General features: G+C 34.0%; 1 pseudogene across 1 annotated transcript; it reads left to right on the top strand.

The window, feature by feature from the left end:
* The first annotated feature begins 10,143 nt into the window (after positions 1-10,143).
* LOC101963345 (UDP-glucuronosyltransferase 2B31-like) lies at positions 10,144-17,673 on the top strand (annotated as a pseudogene). The gene is made up of 4 exons (XR_013425800.1): positions 10,144-10,896; positions 11,957-12,105; positions 15,885-16,016; positions 17,170-17,673. The product of XR_013425800.1 is annotated as a UDP-glucuronosyltransferase 2B31-like (transcript).
* Positions 17,674-19,366: the final 1,693 nt, after the last annotated feature.

The raw sequence follows: 19,366 nt of genomic DNA, 5'->3' as shown, positions 1-19,366 counted from the left end.
CAATGCTCTTTAAAGTATTCAATGAACTAGAAAAGGAGGGAACTCTTCCAAACTCATTCTATAAGGCTAATATCACCCTGATACCAAAACCAGACAGATTCATTAAGGAAAGCAAACTTCAGACTAATATCTCTGAGGAACATAGAAGCAAAAATTCTCTATAAAATTCTGGAAAATTGCATACAAAAACATATTAAAAAAGAAAGTGCACCACAATCAAGTGGGGTTCATCCCAGGAAGGCAGTGTTGGTTCAACATACAGAAATAAATAAAATTAATTAATCATATTAAAAAACTTAAAACAAGAATAATATGATCATCTCAATAGATGCATAAAAAGCATTTGACAAAATACAGCATACCTTCATCTTCAAAACACTAGAAAAACTAGGGATAGTAGCAACATACCTCAACATTGTAAAAGCTATATGTGCTAAACCCAAAGTCAGCATCATTCTAAATGGAGAAAAATTGAAAGCATTCCCTTTAAAAACTGGAACAAAACAAGGCATGTTCTTTTTCACCACTTCTATTCAATATCATCCTTGAAACTCTAGCCAGAGCAATTAGACAGAAGAAAGAAATTAAAGGGATACAAATAGGTAAACAAGAACTCAAACTATCATTATTTGCTGATGACATTATTCTATATCTACAGGATCAAAAAATTCCACCAGAACTTCTAGAATGAATAAATGAATTTAGTAAAGTATCAGGATATAAAATCAACACCTATAAATCAAATGCATTTCTATACATCAGTGATGAATCCACTGAGAAAGATTAGGAAAACTACCCCATTCACAATAACCTTAAATAAATAAATTAATTAATTAAATAACATGGAATCAATCTAACAAAAGAGGTGAAAGACCTCCACAATGAAAATTGGAAAACACTAAAGAAATAAATTGAATAAAACCTCAGAAGATGGAAAGATCTCCCATGCTCCTGGACAGGCAGAATTAATATTGTAAAAATGGTTGTACTACCAAAAGCATTATATATATTTAATGCAATTCCTATTAAAATTCCAATGACATTACTCATGGAGGTATAAAAAGCAATCATTAAATGTATTAAGAGACCCATAATAACCAAAGTAATCCTCAGTAAGAAAAGTGAAGGAGGAGAAAACACAATATCAGACCTTAAACTATACTACAGAGCTATAGTAACAAAAAAAATGGTATGGTATTGGCACCAAAAAGGCATGTAGACCAATGGCACAGAATAGAAGTCACAGAGACAAACTCACACAAAATACAATGTATTTTTTTAATCATTCCTCTTTTAAAAAAAATACTTTGTTTTGTAGTAGTTGGACACAATGCTTTTATTTTATTTTTATGTGGTGCTGAGGATTGAACCCAATGCCCTGTATGTGCTAGGTGAGTGCTCTACTGCTGAGCCACAACCCCAGCCTCAATCATTCCTCTTTAATAGTAGCTCTTTATTTAAATCCCTCACTGTGGAATACAATCATCATTCATTAAAGGCAATAAAATCTTGTGAGTTCCCCAGATTTACACCCACTCAGTAGAAATAATTCACAGACACAGAACAGTCCTGATGGAGATAAGGCCTGACTAAACCAGTAAAGTAACAATAGGATTTTTCTAGGGGCCAAAACAACAAATCCCACTATTATTTATAATTATACTGCACCACTAAAAAAATTAAGAATCAAGGGACTGGGGTTAAGGCTCAGTGATAGAGCACATGCCTAGCATAAGTTTGATTCTCAGTATCACATAAACATAAATAAATAAAATAAAGGCATTGTGTTCATCTATTAAAAAATTTCAATAAGAAATATTAGGCATTTAAAAAAAGAAAGAATAGGAAAGTGAGTGCAGTAAAATTCAAAGTATTATGATCATGGACATGAAAATAACTTGGAACTAATGAGATCTTCTTACTAACCACTGTCATGATTTTGTAGTATATGTTCAAGTTGTTAACAGACAATTAAACAAATGTAGCAACATCACAATTTTGAACTTTTTTTCAATAGTGTGTGTTTATTTACAAATTATCCATGGTTTCTTCTTTTCAACACTTAGGGAATTTTCAAATAGAGTAATAAAAGTCTAGGTTAAGTTTCACAATTAGTGGTTAAAATGTTTCTTTTGAATAGTACTTAATAATTTGGAATCCAAAACAAATTATATGTACTTCCTAGTTAGGATTCAATTATTTTTCACAAATATTTAATTGCATTATTTTATTTTTTTGTATATCAAGAGAAACAAAACTATAATAAGCAAAAAATGAACAAGTGCATGTAAGTAAACTCCTTCCCATACAACTCAGAAAGGAATAAACAAGGTCATTTAAATTTAGAAAATGAGAGTTAGAATAAAATACATAAAATCAAATAAACATGTAACTTAGTAGTAATTTATTACCTTTATCCACACTACAATCATATTGACTGCCAAACAATTTCTTAAGCACTAGAATTTTTCATTAATCATTGCATTTTTCTAAATTACTATATATGAACATAGATTACATTAAGTACTCAACTGAATATGAAGATATTCATGAACTACAGATATTTACTTCAGTCTTTGTAATTCTTATTGTTCTTGTCCTCTTTTCTATGTTTCAGGTGTTGAACTTCATGATCTCTCAGATTTTTTAAAATTCTAATATCCTCTAACTTTAAAGTACAAGTCATAGAATAAATGTTTTCTTTACCGAACAGGTTCTATGGAAATTTGATGGCAAGAAACCAGGTAACTTAAGACCCTACACTTAGCTATACAAGGGAATTCCCCAGAATTAACTTTTTGGTAAGATTCTGGAGAATAAATGCTGAAAACTTGAATAGCAAGTCAAGATAATAGTTCAACAGGAAAAAAAAAAAAAGGTTGCACACTTGTTATTTAAAACACTCGTGTGGAAACCTGGCATGATAGTTTGCAATCCCAACAATTCAAGGCCAGCTCAGGCAATTTGGTGAAATCCTGTCTCAAAATGAAAAATAAAAAGGTCTTGAGATGTCACTCAGTGGTAAAGTGCTCCTGGGTTTGAAACCTAACTTCTTCATATTTTCCTTCCAGTACTGAGGATGGGGAAAGGATAAATTATAAAAGGTGTCATTTTGTTATGCTCAGTCATGCTTTTTTAGGGCCAGAATGCATTTTTTTTTCCAAATATAATTCTCTCTCCAAGGATTTTTCTATCAACTCTTGGATTTTCTGTCTGGTATCTCTACAACTTTCACTTTCCTCTACTGAAGAAGTATATTAAATGCCAATAAAAATAGCTTTTATTACCATTTTTTCTTCATTTTCTATGGACATAAAATCTAAATCTTTATCATGAAGTGTTGACATATTTTATATGAAGTATACCCTCACCTTCCTCACAATCAAGCACCCCACCACCACCACTTTTCTGCTGCCTTGGACACACTACATACCAAACTCAATGACTTCACTTCTTTGTGAGAAAATGTCTTAATGTGTCCTCCTGGACTTATTTTTTATTGGTACATGCTGATACTATAACCCAAAACTTTTTCATTTTTTTTTCTCTATCTATCAATTCTGTGTTCATTTTTCAAATCTCAAGTCATGCACCCCCTCTTCCATGTAGCTTTCATTTACCTCTCCAGTGGACTTAGTTGCTTCATCCTATGATATATGATAGAAATTTCAAAGTGGGATCATGGATACAATAATTTGTTACCTAAAATACATTGCTCCCTTTAGTGCCTTGTTTTATATTTATATTTTTTTTAGTTTTAGGTGGACACAATATCTTTATTTTATTCTTATATTATGCTGAGGATGATGGAACCTAGTGGCTCATGCATGCTAGGTGAGCACTCGACCACTGAGCCACAATTTCAGCCACACTTTAGTGCCTTTTACTAACATTTCTCATTTCATTTCTAAAACTTCTAATTAATAGTTTTGTTGGCATTCACTCAATCCTAGGTTATCCAAAAACAAAAGCTTTTATAACTCACTGTTGGACCAATGACATCTGTGAGGTGTCCTACCATGGGGTTCATATGGTGGGCATTCCATTATTTGCAGATCAACCTGATAACATTGCTCATGTGGAAGTCAAGAAAGCAGTTATTAGATTGGACTTAAGAACAGTGCAGATATTCAAGGCTTTGAGCATGATTATTAATGACTCCTCATGAATATAGCAAATTTGTCATTAGGTAATTAATAGAAGTATTATCTTCTCATTGGTAAGTATGAATTGCAGACCATTTCCAGAGGCTAATTTTGAAATAATTTGATAAAACCCAGGTGAAATCTGTTTCTATTTTCAACTGAACAGATGAAATGTTAGTATTTCAAGATTGTTGTCTACTTCAAATATAGTAACTATTTCAAAGTTGCATTGACTTTGTAGATTAAATGGGTAATCAATTAATGCAATTTTTCTAGGCATACACAAAATGTTTGCCATGTACATAAACTATTTACAAAAGTGATGCAATTTTTAAAATATGATGGAATCTACAATGAGGGAGGAAAGAATAATGAATCTGAAGAAATATGACTAATGTCTTAATTCTGTAATTAAAATTTTTGAAACTAAATTTTTGCTCAAATTTTTATTTTATTATTATAATTATTTTGTTAGATTTTATTACTGATATACAACACACATATATAAAATTTACCTTTTTTAAATAGAAAACTCAAGTTCAATTATATTTACTATGTTTACAGAATTATGAAACTCTTCTAAGACTATAATTTTAGGAAATTTTTATTACCAAAAGACATGTGACATGGCATTGAACTTAGTTCAAGAATATCATTTATGTCTTGTTTCTATCAATTATCCTCTTCTGAATATTTTTCAAAATGTATCAATCAAATTAGTTTCTTTATATCTACTTTCTTTTACTGGCATATGTTTGGCATCATTTATTTTATGCCACATATCAGAATTTTATTTCTTTTCTCCTTGAGTAATATTTTATGATTGGATACATCACATGAAATTTATTCATGTGATATATTCTGGAAGCCTTTGTTGCATCTAATTTTGATAATTATAAATTATATATATTATGAGCATATCTTTTTATTTCTTCTAGTTACATAATAATACAAATGGAATCTGAGTTCATTTTGTACACATATGGGAATTTTATGCATATAAAGGTGTACCAAATTTTTTTCTAAAGTGCTTACAAACTTTTCATTCCAAGCAACAATACAAGAGGGTAGTAATTTCTTTTCATAATTACTAATACATTATCGTCTGCTTTTTTTTATCATAGCTTTCATAGGGGACAGAAGATTATAGTTCATTGTGGCCTTGATGTGAATTTCCATTATGGCTAAAGCAAATTATTTTGTGCTCTTATTCACAATTAATACAGATTCTTGAGAAAAATATGAATTCACATTCTTTATGCATTTTAATAGAATTATCTTCTTATAATTTATTTTAGTGATTCTCTATAGGCAATGGATGTAAGCCTCTTAACAGATGTATCATTTGTAAATATTTTCTACCATTTTAAATGAGTTGATATTTTTAAAATTTTATTTATGATCTTTTCAAACACATTAAAATGTCCTGCATTATATTTGATTAAATAATTTTTTAAATTAACATTTTCAATGCTCCAAAGCAAAATAATGTGTGCAATGTGTAGTATCCACATGATATCACTATCATAATTCAGCATTCATTATTGCTACCACCAGCACTATTCCTTTAACAGAGTATCACATTAAATTACATTACCAAGAATAATATAGTGGGACCCAAGGGATAACTTTTAGAATATCTAAAATATGAAAGATAAGGAATGCCTTTCTAAATAATTCAATGAAGATTTTTTAAAATTTTTTAGATGTTCATGGACCTTTATTTTATGCACTTAACTGTATGCAGTGCTGAGAATTGAACCCACTGCTCTCACATGCGAGGCAAAATCTCTACCACTGAGCCACAACTCCAGCCCCTCAACCAACATTTTAATAAGAACTTTTGTCTCAGTAGTTCAACTCATATGTACATACCCAAAAGAAACATTTAAGTATGTTAACTAAAAACTACTTACAAGAATGTTTTATAACAGAATTACTATCAATGACAGAAAAAAAACTGTTACCTACTCAAATATCTATTATACATAAAACAATGAGATAACAAATAGTATTTTCATAAATAGAATATAACAATAAAATTAAATCAGAGCTCCTACACAAAAGACAGGCATAATTGAGAAGATGTCATATGATGACAATATATAAACAAATTAAACTAAGCTATGTATTAGAAGTCAAGATCATAATTAATTTGGGGAAAGTAGTAGTAACAAAAAGTACTCATGAGCAGGGGTGCTTCTAAGGATATTTTGCATCATGATCCTGTTAGTGAGTACAATGGTGTCCTTGGTTCACCATATTTATCAAGCTAAATGTGAAATGTCCAGCTAATCACTTAGGATATGTGCATTTTTGTGCATTTTGTATTTAAATCTAGGGCTTTTTCACAAAATATGATATTTCTGCATTTTAAAATACTAGAAAACAAATACAAAAAAATAAACACAAACCAATAGAAGAAATGCCTACGGTTCCCATGCTAATATGACCTGGAATAAACCTCAGAGACGTGACCCATAAGCAAGACCTCAATCATGACATGTGAGCAAGACTTGTGGTGCTACAGGGAAGAATGCCCAAGGAAAGGGATAGGGAGGATTAAAAGTATAAAGGTGCACTGGTCTTTTTGAGGAATTTGGTTCCTAAGCTGACATGATGGAGAATTGGGCCTACATATTATTCTAGTAGGCACAGGGTCTCTGGTCTAATGCCTAGGTCCTTGATGTACTTTGAGTTTTGTGCAGGATGAGAGATAGGTGTTCAATTTCATTCTGCTACATATGTATTTCCAGTTTTCCCAGCACCACTTGTTAAAGAAGCTATCTTTTATCCAATGTATATTTTTAGCACCTTTGTCTAGTATGAGATAACTGTATTTATGTGGGTTTCTCTCTGTGTCAGATAGAGCATTAATCTCCAGGATATACAAAAAAACTCAAGAAATTTTAATACAAAAAAATCAAATAACTCAATTAATAAATGGGCAAAGGCACTGAACAGACACTTCATAGAAGAAATACAATTAGTCAACAAACATGCAAAAAATGTTAAACATTTCTAGAAATTAGAGACAGACAATTTAAAAGTACACTGAGATTCCATCTCACTCCAGTCAGAATGGCCTTTATCAAGAATACAAATAACAATGAATGTTGGCAAGGATATGGAAGAAAGTTTCACTCATACATTGGTGGTGAGACTGCAAATTGGTACAACCATTCCAGAAAGGAATATGGAGAATCCTCAGAAAACTTGGAATGGAACCACCATTTGACCCAGTTATTGCACTCTTCAGCATACACCCAAATGGCTTAAAATCAGCATACTGCAGTGATGCAACCACTTCAAAGTTTATAGCAGTTCAACTAACAATCACAAAGCTAGGGAACCAACCTAAGTTCCCTTCAACAGGTAAATGGTGTAAAGAATATTCTTGTAAAGAAACCTGTAAAGAAGCAAACAAAAGAGAGAGACACACACTCAGCGCAGAAGCAAGAAGAAAAAGTGGTCGCTCCTCCCAGCAGCTGTGTTTATTATCTCAAAAATTACATAGCTCCCATTCCATGTCTACATTCTAGCTTAGTATTTCTCTAACCCCATGTGCTAGCTAACTGAAATAAGGTCCAAGTTAATACAAACACGCAGCCCTTTCTCTCCAAGGACATCACCATAGAAACTAGATAGTTATTTTAATAGCTTCAGGGGGAAACTGCTGGACATTGCAATTGTGGGAAACAGGGCACCAGGTACCCCCTGCCGGAGCTTGCTCACTAGGGAAACTCTTCCCTATATATTTGCACTGTCAGAAAAAACCTACAGAATGGAAAAAAACATGGTAAATATACACAATAAAATATTACTCAGCCATAAAAAGAATGGAATTGTGACATTTCCCAGTAAATGGGTGGAACTGGAGACTATCATCCTAAGTGAAATAAGCAAATCCCCACAAACCAAAGGCCAAGTCTTCTAACATACAGATGCTAATACACAACAAGCTGGGGGATGGAAAAATATAAGTTCATTGGAATGAAGGAGAGGGAGGTGGGATGGGAATAGGAAAGGCAATAGAATGAATCAGACACAGCTTTCCTATGTTCATATATGAATACATGACAAGTGAAACTCCACATCATGTACAATCACAATGATGAGATCCTAGTTAGAATAAGTTATACTTCATGGATGTTAAAATACATTCTACTGTCATGTATATATAAAAAGAACAAATAAAAAAATTACGAAGAAATCTATAAATAAATATATCTTAAATTTATCTAACTGTAAAAACTCTAAATTCACACATTTTTTTGTGAAATTACTTGGCTTTTAATATCAATATTTAATGCACTTTATAGTAACTTAACGGTCTTTGTTAGTGACTTCAAAAATTTGTGATAGCTTGACATATGTCTACAAATACTCTGACAACCTTAACAAACCATGTCCCCTCTCAGTGAACTTTCCTGCTGAATTTCAGCAAGTCTTGTAGATCCCTCAACAAAGAGAATGCAGTAGAAGTAACATAGTTTATTTTAAAAGACTATTAGAAAAGACAACACATATTCATATTCTCTCTCTCTCTCTCTCTCTCTCTCTCTCTCTCTCTCTCTCTCTCTCTCTCATCTATCTTTAGTTTCTGTACCAGTATCCTTTCATTCTCTCTTATTCAGTCCTCCACTCTCTATAGAATCTGAGTAAGAACAGATGCCATCATGATAAATGACCCTTTAGTGGAGCAAGAGAATTGTCCAACCCACCATCAATTTGACTTTTTCTTGACAATCACCAGATAAATGAATGAGTGACCTTCCATGATTATATCTCTGCCGCCACAGGACCATATCCACCTAAGAAAGCCTGTGTAAATACCACCTTGCTGAGCCCAGTCAACACCAAATTATGAAAGAGGATACCAAAACAAATGTTGCTGTTCTAGTCCTTTACACTTGAGGGCAATTTGTTAAACAGTGATAGATAACTGGAACATTATTGACATATCTTTACTTACACTAATGTAATACATTTTCAGTTAATATATAAAGAGGAGACTAAGAATGTAATGCTTTGAAAGTAACTATTACCCAGGAAACGGAGTCCAGTATAACATGGTGGTAAATGGCTCATATTCTGTACCTAGATAGCTTTGATACTAGTCCCTACAAAGTGTCCCCCCAAAATCAAGTGCTGGAAACTCATCTTGGGTGCAGCAGTGTTGGAATGGGAGCCAGTGCAGATGTTCAGGTCCTGATAGCTCCACCCTCCTGAAAGTCCTAAGCTGTGCTTCCCAGACCCAATCCTCCCTTCTGCTCTTCTGCCAGGTGAGGACATGGCAAGAGGCCCAGTCCTCCAAGGCCAACTCCTTGATCCTCGACTTCCCAGCCTCCAGAGCTGTGAGAAATAAATTCTCTTCTTTGAATGAGAGAGAGAGAGAGAGAGAGAGAGAGAGAGAGAGAGAGAGAGAATATTAGAGGTTCCTAGGACTGGAAAAAGGAGAATGTTTAGAGGCACAGGGCTTATTTTCAGGATGCTAAAATTCTCTAATCTTGATTTCAATGGTGGGTCTACAATTCAGAGATATTACTGTGGACCACTGAGCATCATACTTATTGCTGAATTGTATGATATGTGATTTATGTGAAAATAAGATTGCCACCACACCAAAAAAAAAAATATATCCATTGAAGGAAAGTTATCCCCAAATGCTGATTCACCAGGATCATGACTACATTTCTGTTTCTGTACAAAGAAGCTGCAAACAAAAGTAACATGTCATATGCCACTGTTCTTACATTATTCTAACATGTCAACTAAAACATAAGTGACACATACATGTAAGGTCATTAACTCTTAACTACAGGAAAGCATTCAGAAAGGAATCATGGCTCATTTTCATATAAACATGAGGCCATCTACCATTTGCTTTTCCCACTTGGCAGTCAGACACTCTATTAGTGTATGTATTTACTTAGGTGTGTACAAGTTATATTTTAACTAATGATTTCTGCTTGGATATCAGCAAGAGCAGAGGAAATCCAGTGTAAAAGGAAGCCTTGCATCTCACCAGGATGTCTACAAAAATGACTGCAGTTCTGCTCCTGTTACAGCTGAGTAGTCACTTTGGTTCTGGAAGTTGTGGGAAGGTGCTTGTGTGGGCAATGGAATACAGCCATTGGATCAATATAAAGACAATATTGGATGAACTAGTTCAGAGGGGTTATGAGGTGACTGTTCTGAAACCCTCAGCTTCCATTTTTCATTATGTTAAAGAAGGATCTGCTATTAAATTTGAGATTTACCCTACAATAATATCTAGAAATGACTTAGAGGTTTATTTCATTGAAACAATCAAGAAGGTGATTTATGAGCTGTCAAAAAAAATCAATTTGGACACACTTTTCACTGTTCCAACAAATGGTATGGGAATATTCTGAGTACTTTGAGACACTCTGTAAAGAAGTAGTTTTCAACAAGAATCTTATGACAAAACTACATGGATCCAAGTTTGATGTCATTCTTGCAGATGCATTTGGTCCCTGTGGTGAGCTGCTAACTGAGTTACTTTAAATACCATTCGTGTACACTCTTCACTTATTGTCTGGCTACACGTATAAAAAATACAGTGCAGGACTTTCATTCCCTCCTTCCTATGTGCCTGTTTTGTCAGAATTAAGTGACCGAATAACATTCATGGAGCAGAAAAAAGACATGCTGCACGTATTTTATTTTGATTTTTGGTTTCAAACATTTAATAAGAAGTGGAATCCGTTTTACAGTAGAGTTTTAGGTAAGCCCTGTTTTCTAACAGCAATGTAAATTCCAAATTTGCTGTGTCTTTGAAAGTAAGCCTGAAGGAATATGAAATCATACAAGTTAATCTTTTAAAAGATTAACTTTTGGGGCTGGGATTGTGACTCAGAGGTAGAGCGCTCGCCTAGCATGGGCGGGACCCGGGCTCGATCCTCAGCACCACATAAAGATAAAGGCATTGTGTTGTGTCCATCTACACCTAAAAAATAAATATTAAAAAAATAAGAAGAACTATAAAGAGATACTTTAAAAAATATTAACTTTAAAAATCTTTTTAAAATATTTCACCACAATAATACATTAAACTCAAAACATGAGCAAAAAGTTTAAATTGTAAAGTCAGTTTGAAATCTTTGGACACAACAGAAAGTCACACACAAAAAAAATAAACCACTGAGGACTTCTTTAGGCAGTCACACATATTTACTACCATTTTACTATCCATTTGGTTTCATCTTCAAAAGCAATAATTTCAAATATCACTGAATATCTTCACGAGTAAAGACAGATTGAGAACCTCTACAGATATTTCTGAAACAATCATCTCTGTAGCTTTGAGGACACTGTCTTTATATTGGTAGGTCAGTTTCCTCATTTATAAAGTCATTTATTTTGTTACTTTATTCATCTTTCACATTGTGTCTTTCTTATATGTCCACATGAATATGAGCAATAAATATATATACATAAATATGTAGACACACACATTAGCTTTATTAAATCACACACATTCTTTTTTCTTTAAAGAGAGAGGAGAGAGAGAGAGAGAGAGAGAGAGAGAGAATTTTTAATATTTATTTTTTAGTTTTCGGCGGACACAACATCTTTGTTTGTATGTGGTGCTGAGGATCGAACCCGGGCCGCACGCATGCCAGGCGAGCACGCTACCGCTAGAGCCACATCCCCAGCCCACACACACACTCTTAAACATATTTGGCTTCATAATTAAAAGTTTTTTCAGATACTTAGCAGTCATATGCATTTCCACCTGACAACTTTCTAATGTCCTGTAGCTTTGTATTCTTTTTCCTGTTCAGGACGACCCACTACATTTTTAGAGACAATGTCAAAAGCAGATATCTAGTTCATTAGAACCTATTGGGATTTGGAATTTCCTCGCCCAACCCTCCCAAATGTTGATTTCATTGGAAGACTCCACTGCAGACCTGCCAAACCTCTGCCTAAGGTAAACTTGTTTTCATTTAGTTGGTTCTGTTGTACTTGAATTTTCACCAGAAATGATCCTCTGTTCTCACTCAGAATGTCTCATTCAGTGTGGGAAAAAAAAAAAAGTTGTAGTAATGGGGTAATGAGACCTGCAGATAGAAATTCTTATGAGTCTATGCCACATAAGTATGTAAATTTCATTTTTATTACAGTAGAAAAGAAAAGCTGAGGGACTTTTGAGGATGAGGTCAGTTAAATGAAAGTCTTCATTATTCAACATATAAGAAAATATTAGTCATATATAACGACAAATTACAGTAAAAATATAATTCAAACAGCTGACTAGCATGTACCATAGGAAAGTCCCAGATATGCAGAGAAGCAAAGTAGCATAGACTTTGCTCTCAATTTTCTTATATTTTACATTGAAAGACAAACTGTGAACAAGAAAAAGAATGTTTTTGAAAATATTATAATAAGGAAAGACCACAGGTATTTCTTATCTACCCCAAGCCTATAGGGGAATCTCAGGAATACTCCCTCAGAGAACATGGGCCTCCACACCTTAGCTGACTGGCAGAAAGAGATGGAGAAATATATACTTCACAATTAACAAAGAGCATAAGTTTTACATATTTCAGGAATATTTATTAATTTGAGCTACATGTATGTGTAGTCTAATTTTAGCTTACAATTGTAAAAAATTTATAAGAATTTAGGATAATATGGCTTATGAAGAACCTTAAGAATCTCATGTATTTTTAGCAAATACCACACTTTTATGATTCTAATACATAGCACAGATTTTTTTTTCACTATTAAATGATCACTTCAAAGAGATTTGTGTGTGTATGTATGTGTGTGTGTGTTTCTGGGGATCAAACCTAGGCTTTGTGCAAGCAAGACAAGCACTCTACCAACTGAGTTATATCCTCAGTCCCTGAGAGACTCTTTTTGTCTACCCTTTCATTGGCAGTAACATCGCATTTTCTGATCTCATTGAACATTTTAAATCCAAATATCTGTTTTTAAAGCCAATCTTTGAAACTATTTGTGGATATTCAATTCCCAAAGCACCCCTAAGAGTACTGGAAGTTCTGGGCAGTCCAATTATATTTTTTAAAAGATTTCTCCATTTATGTTAAGGGGAAATAACAATGTCAATAAAAGGGGTAAGAGAGGAGGTCCAGAAAGAGAACAAGAAGGATGAAGAGCAGGCTAAGTGCTGGGTAAGGGTCAGTGGATAAAAGATTACTAAGAACAAACATCAGAAGTTAAGGAGATTCTGGTCAAAACGGTATCACAAGATTCTTCTTAAAAATAGGGCATGGTACTCCAACATCACAACTGACAAATTTCCTAGTGTTCCGTTTAAGTGCTTTTAGTTATGGCACAGACATCAACATCACAGTCTTGATGATTTCTTAGAGCAAGACATGAAACCAGCCAGCTTCAACTAGTGGGAATTCTTTAGAGAGTCACAAAAAAAAAAAAAAAAAACCATCTGGGAAGTCATTCCCAGTGGTCCATGACAGAAAGATAGCAGAAACAATGGATACTTTAGTTTGGTGAGGAACCTAGAATTGAAAATTCAGTAAGGATAAACACAACATGGCCCAGTCCAATTTACAGGTTAAAACAACACACACGGTGTATCATGGTATTCCATTGAAACATAAAAATTACCCACAACTACTCAACTCCATTTCTGAACAATGATAAATAAAGTAAGGTAATACTTCCTGATAAAATATGCTTTGTTTCATTGGATTGGTCAGATTAGTTTCACAAGTGAAGCAAAAATGGAAATTGACCATAATGACTTTGGGGTTTGCCTTGCCACATCTTTTCAAAAGGAATCTCAGATTAGAATTCTAAAAGCCTTTTGAAGCTGGGAAGCCTGGAAAGCCAAGTTCGACTTCAATGCAAAGAGTACTCACTTATAATGTTGTTTTCAAATTGTGCAGAGATTAAAACAAGAGAAGTCAATAAATGTTTCATTTTCATTAACAAAAGTGTAAACTACAAATTTGTTACATAGAAAAATGCCATAAGACCAAAGAAAAAGGGATGCCTTGAATCATGAAACTAAAACATCAAATTCCAGCAAAATCTGAAACAAGAACATCACAAAATACTATAATTGTCCTTTATCAGATCATCCATTCCGAAGTCTGCTTCATCTAGGGTTAACAGGTTTATGAAACTGCAGAAGTTAAAGACCTGACTAACGTCCATTTAACGAGAAATGTTTTGTGACACATGTTTTCTTACAGGACTGTTCTGTCATTCAATAATTTCTTATGTTTCTTAAAAGACCCAAATATACTTAAGTTTAAAATCCACATGTAAAAATTAAATAAATGCATACTTAAGTGTTTCAGTGGTTAGTCTTATTTAGAAATGGGCTATATATCTAATAAACATCTATGATTAATTTAACTTATTATATCACTAAGGTATCAAATAAACAAAAAAACTTTGGTTTTAGAAAGACATTCTATAACAGCAACAATACTATACTAGCCCTCATCTCAAGTTATTTCCTTGTTAACTATTTGTAACCATAGGTGACTAGTAAACCCACGGAGAATAAATATTTAGCTCATATTATGCTGGTAAATGAGACAAACATCTGTTTTTAGTAAACCAATAACATCAAACTAGTCACATTTACCAAAGATTTACTAAGTCATGTGATATTGAAAGAATTTGGGTTTTTCTACATTTCTGTTAATCTTAGGTATGTTTAATTTATGTAAGTGCTCATTTATCTCACAGTGAGTTGGAATACATTATCATATATATGTAACATGTAACATACACACATACATACACATAAATGAATAAACATGCAGACACAGAGAACCTCTAGCTTTCATTCTAAAATTTTAGCCACGAATCAGGCAACATAAACTCACTGTTATTATCGCCACATAATATTTCAGCTAAATGTGTTTCTGACAAAAATACAACAAGGTAAAATTTTATGTTCAACATGGGTTAAAGTTTTGGGGAACTAAAATAATCTGTGAAGAAGGATTTTAAGGGAGGTTGCATTTTAGGTGAGGGAGACAAGACATCTTGTGGTCCTCTGAGTGACTTTGAAGCCCATCTAAGTGGACAACATATTCAGTTTATGTCTAATTAGCTGTTTTCCTTTCAACCTCAAGTAGTTGCTTTTGGAGGATCCTGAGTTCCTTGAGAGCCCTTGCTTGAGACAGAGGAACAAGTGACTGTCAATGCAGGAACAGAGGCACTAAAGAGGGAAGTGAAAAGTCCAGCTCTGGGCACAGACGGAGAGAGGAAGTAGGACCTTGAAGGAGACATAGCAAAGGGTGCAAGGGACCTGAGGGGAACAATGACATGTTAAAGGAAGAAGAAGCAGGAGATGGAAAGGGAGAGGTCATCAAGGAGCAGGTTTGGGGATATCTAAAGTTTCCCTAAGTAGCATTAAAGATCCGAACTGTCTATTCTAAAATCATACCAACATGAAAGAAAGCAGAGAGAGTTGTCAAGAGCACAAAGTTGGGTTTCCTGTGTGAAAAATAAAAGTGTTCTGGACATTGTTTGCATAAGAATGTGAAATACATGCATGTGTAATACTACAGAAGTTTAAACCTTTAGAAATGGTTATAACTATTTATTACATTATGCATATTTAACTTAATTTTAAAAGAGCCAAACATAACTCCTGTTAATACTTGATTTCTCTCCTTAAAGAGTTGTACCAAACCTTACAATAGTCTGTGTTCTACCTTTGCTCTGTTGTGATGGAACAAATTCTTTCCTTTATAGGAAATGGAAGACTTTGTCCAGAGCTCTGGAGAGAATGGTGTTGTGGTGTTTTCTCTGGGGTCAATGGTCAATAACATGACCGAAGAAAGGGCCAATGTGATTGCATCAGCCCTCGTCCAGATTCCACAAAAGGTTAGACCAAGTGCCCTAATGGTGGAGAACTACTGAATAAGTAGCTATTTAGTTATCTTAAACTCTGTAAATGTTCTGATTATGGAAACTTTCACTGTGAAAGGTTAACTGTCATGATAGTACAAATTTTTCTCAGAAATCACCTATAAAACAAAAATATACACAGCAAGTTCTAAAATTGCATGAAGGGTATACTTGATTAACAACATTTTGGCATTAACATTGTGCTCAGAAAGAAATATATTTTACAGGTGAAGTATGAAATATATTTTACAGGTGCAATATTGCAGGTAGATACACAGTAATCTCCAAATTCTGCACTGTCATTTCCTCCTTTTGCTTGCAGAATTTCTGAGGACACAGTACACACTACAGACATAATCAGCATGGAGTTAAATATTAGACAGTAACTTCCTCAGTGTCATAGCAATGGCAGGTAATGAAAAGTCTGAATAGCATCATACAGCATCATCATCCTATGTAATCCTGGCCTTGATTATTCCTCTAAATGTTGGACAGAGCTTATGTTAGTTAGAGAAAGGAAGTCCAGGGCTCACCAACCCTGAGTCCAGGTATCCACTAAACCAAAGAGACTTATTTTGTCCTGGTGAACATGGCTCTATTAATTTCTCAAGAGGGAAGACATAAGAGAAAAGATTGAGATTTGATCATGGATCTAGAAACTGTGACCGTACAGGGATCAAACACTAATAACCTGTGGAAAAAGTGGTTATAAATAATCTTCACATATCAAGAAAATGTTAATATCAAACTTAGCAGATGAGAACTAGTATAAAATACAGATTTCTAAAACAAAATAAATATGTAATTTTTTACAAATTATGCTCTAGTTTATAATTATTAATTTCTTAAATATTAGTATTTGATAAACTCATTTGTCTAATCTACTATTTATATGAAGCTACTATTTGTAAGACCTTGATTAAATATAAAAATAAGTACAGGAAAATTATGTTCTTCCTTTACATCTCCATTTCAATAGTTCTCATTATTTATTTTTCTCTTGATGTCATTTATTTACCTTTCATTTGGTATTTAAGTATGTGATTTCTTTCTTTATCTCTTTAAAATTCTAACATTCTATAATTTGTAATTTAACTCAACTAATAAGAGGTTTGCTTTACCCTAACAGGTCATATGGAGATTTGATGGCAAGAAACCAGATACATTAGGACCCAATACTTGACTTTGCAAGTGGATTCCTGTTGAGAGCCACAGCCAAAGGGGCCCCAGCAAACTTCCAGCTGCCAGCAAGCTTCAGACTGCCCCAGCAACATCTAGCTGATTGGCTCCTCTGCGGTGATGTTCATTGGGCTGTTTCCCTGCCCTTCAGACTGCCAGCTGATGATTGGCTCACAGCGGCCCCAGCAACATCTAGCTGATTGGCTCCTCCACGGAGCTGCTCATTGGGTGACTTCTTTGGCTCTGCCCACGCAACCCAGCCAATCGGCCTCAAGAGGAGGAGGATTGTGGGAGGTTGAGAGGCTGGTGTGGGGGAGAGAGGCTTGTGGAAGCCGGTGGTGGCAGTTGGGCTCTGAGGGTTTTTCCCTGGAGCTGTTTTGTTTGGCGTTTGTAGTTCTAAAAATAAAGTTAGTTTCTTTTTGACAAGTGGCTCCTGATTTGTGCCAAGCCAGACTTCGGCAGATTCCCCAGAATAACCTGCTTGGCAAGACTCGGGAGAACAAAACTCAAAAACATGAGTAACAGCCAATCAGAAAGATAATAATTAAGTAGAACAAAATTATGAAAATTTAAGAAAAATTCAGAGTAATCCAATTTTTTAAAATTTTCTTTTAGTCCTCCAGGGAAATGAATACAGAGCAACTGTGGGCATTTTATTACACAAATTTGCATTCTTTATGATCATCCAAGTATCTTTATTTCAAGGATAATTACCTCTCACAGAGAATTTTTAATCACTTCCTTGATTGTCCCTTATCTTCTATTTCTACAATTTTACAACTAACCTTTGACCTACAATAGTGTTATCTGAAATGCAATTAAAAAATAGTCCTCACTCTTTTATGACAACTGACTGCATGTTCCATGACAAAAACAAAAACAACAACAAAAAAGAAAGAAAAACCACAATTTAAAAAAAAATTTTAAGTAAAGAAGAAAGGGTAGAATTTAATCTTTGTTTACAAGACACTGTATGAAATTCCACATAGAAATTCAAAACCCATGTGGAGGACACACTTCATACAGTTTGGTACTGTTCAAATACAGTTTTGTTGTAAAAAGTGCTACAATAACAAACCACATTTACAAAGCATTCTTAGCAGAGAAATAGTAAGACAAATTTATTCCGAGTAAACTACACAATAAACTTTATGTCTCAGTTGTGTGGCCTAGAAGTTAAAATCCCAGGAGTCCTGTCCTGAACTTGGAAAGTACAGCCTTCAGAGGTAGTTTCTGGCACAAAATTCTGATCGTCTTCTTTTTCAACTGAAAAATACTTCTCAATCAAGTTTAAAATCTTAATCATGAGGTTATATTTCCTAATGAAGTATAGCCAATCCTACCTCTGATTTCATAACCACAAACAACCCACTCCCTGCTACACTGAACACCCTTCAGAGCATGCTCAGGGACGTCATTGTTGTTTTAATTGGACACATAAACCCAGGTCCCCTCTTATGTTTGCACAGGTTGGTTGTCCTACCCAGCATGTGCTCCTTTAGTTTGTCCAGGTGACAACCTTGTTTTCATTTTTCAGATCTCACATAACATACCACGTCTCTCATGTAGTCTTCACTTACCTCACCAGTGGACATAGGTGCCTCTTGCCCCAAGATTTGAAAGTAATTGCAATATAGATTCATAGTTGTAATAATCTACTACCTAGAAAACTATCTTTAGTGCTTTATATTACATATTTGACACTTTTTCTTCTGACATAAATAATTTCCCTTGATTTGTTCCAATCCTAGGTCATCCAAAATCCAAAGATTTCATAACTCATGGTGAAACCAATGGCATCTATGAGGCCATCCATCACGGGATCCCTCTGGTGGGCATTCCCTTGTTTGTGGATCAACCTGATAATGTCATGCACATAAAGGCCAAAGGAGCAGCTCTTAGATTGGATTTTATTACAATGACAAGTATAGATTTACTCAATGCATTGAATATAGTCATTAATGAACCTTGATAAGTATAACAATTTTTTCAGTAAAGTAATATTTATAATTATGTACCCTTGACAATGAGAAAAGATTTATTCCTCTTTTGAGTCTAATATTAATAACTAAAATTATTTAATTCTCTGAAATGTGCTTTTATTCTCAACCAATCATTTTAACATTGCAAATTATCTTAAATTTTAC

The sequence above is a fragment of the Ictidomys tridecemlineatus genome, chromosome 9 (assembly GCF_052094955.1).
Source record: "Ictidomys tridecemlineatus isolate mIctTri1 chromosome 9, mIctTri1.hap1, whole genome shotgun sequence".
NCBI lineage: Eukaryota > Metazoa > Chordata > Mammalia > Rodentia > Sciuridae > Ictidomys > Ictidomys tridecemlineatus.
Note: the sequence above shows the minus strand (reverse complement) of the source record. Positions and strands in the feature narration are given on the sequence as shown.